The sequence below is a fragment of the Coptis chinensis genome, chromosome 7 (genome assembly GCF_015680905.1).
Source record: "Coptis chinensis isolate HL-2020 chromosome 7, ASM1568090v1, whole genome shotgun sequence".
NCBI lineage: Eukaryota > Viridiplantae > Streptophyta > Magnoliopsida > Ranunculales > Ranunculaceae > Coptis > Coptis chinensis.
The window spans coordinates 75,810,704-75,812,711 of NC_141462.1; positions in this window are offsets into that span (position 1 = coordinate 75,810,704).

Below are 2,008 nucleotides of genomic sequence, written 5' to 3' on the forward strand. Positions count from 1 at the left end.
GAGAATCAAATCTCTAAAGACATAGAAAAAGCTAATATCAGTATGCTTGGTTACGTTCTAGGTTTATCAGACTTCCCTTTCATTTCACTAAGTTGCGTTGTAGAAAATCTTGGTGCTTGATTCTGTTTGGGTGGTACATTCCGTGTAAATTATTTATGGCAAAATCCACAACTATTTCGGTTGTTGATATATGGTAAACTGCATGTTTATTATATACATATGTTAGAGATGAAGTCTCGGGAATCTGACTTTAAAAGACCCACGTTTAAAACAAATTTTCTCAACTCTGTTCTATAAAATTTGTTTGGGGGTGGGGTGTTGGTATTTCCATCCTAAACTCTGTTCTATAAATTTGTTGTTTTGATGTTGTTTTTATTGTTTTTAGTATATTGGAGGTTAAGTTGTTAAATTCAATAGTTAAATTTGAATTTTGTAGTTAATTGTCATTTGAATTTCTATTTTAATTTAAAGTGGGGTTTGTCTAAGCATGCGATGATTTTTGCGTAAATCTCACTTTCCCGAATTGTTTGGGGGTGGTATTATTATTTTAGCATTGCTTTTATCTAATCCACCATTTTAGAAGTAATTTTGCAATGAGTTAGTTGAGAATGTTGCCATTATTGGTGTGGCTATGATTAGATATTGTAGTAGGATGAAATTTCAATGAGTTAGGAAGTTGCTATTCTAAATTCAATCCAAAAGATATTAGGTTGGTTTTGGAATAATGAATCTGGGTTGTTTCCATTTTAGGTTTTGGAAATATTTTATTTCCGGTAATTGCCTTATATTTTTTGGCAACTTGTTAATTCGTTTTAGAAACTAAAACCCTATATATACTTGCTTTATTCTACACTCAAAACCCACACATCTCACTTTCATCTCTCACCTTAAACCTCCAATTTTTCCTCTTGATTTTCACTGCACCCTGCTCTTCACACACGGAGCGCGACCCGCGCCCTAGCAAGACCAATTCTGAGTGCGCCTAGCACTGAAGCTCCTGTAACTCGGTTTAGCCCTGAGCGCGACTCGCGCCCTACCAAGGCTATTTCTGAGCGCGACCTGCGCCCTGACCTTCGTAGCCACGATTTTTTTTTTAATTTTTTGTGAGTTGTTCTAGGGTTGTTTGCAACTCTTCTAGAGAGTAGTTATTATGATGACATCTCCTACAGTCATACCTGAGCAGTCTTTCGAAGACTTATTGGGAAGCGACACCTATGGTGCTTGGTTCTGCGAGGTGATCATACACGTAGGTTGGGAACCGCTAATGGTAAGACCTGATGAACTTTATTCTCCTGCACTTACATCTTATTTTTATGATAATTGTAAGTTCTTTGATAGATTGGATGGAGAACAGGTGTTCTCCATCACCATTGAGGATGAACCAATGGAAATTACCAGGTTCTTGCTAGCCTTTGTTCTTAGACTTGCTATGCCTGCTGAAATTCAAGACTCACAGGCCTATTTGGTCGATAATATGTACCTTTATAACTATGAGAATTTGCATGAGTATTATGGGGCAGGAATCTTTAGGATAGAGGACCAAGGGGAATATAACGTTGCCCTTGGAAGTCTATCCATGAACGTGGGCAATGTTATGTTTTGGATCATGCTAAACATTAGAGGGGAATGACGTTATTCTTCTGCAAATGACGAAACTTATGATATTTTTCTTGCTTTAGCTGGGGGACGTATACTCTATGATATTCCCCAAACCCTAATGTCTAGTTTAGTATGAGCTCATAACATGAGGCATAAGTACCTTCTTATGCCTGTTTTAGTTTGCTGTATTATGCTATGTTTCTTCCCTGTTTTTTGTGCCCGCTTCACGGATTGGGTTGGGGTCGACATCGTGAGACCCACCAATTGTATTATTCGATCTTTCCGTACAATGACTTGGCAAGGGTGGAGGATACAACCTCATCAGGTTGCACCTTATTACACCCCATCCAACCAAGTGGCATTTAACAGGCTAGCAATCGTAGATGATACATGACGAAGGGCTTGGCAA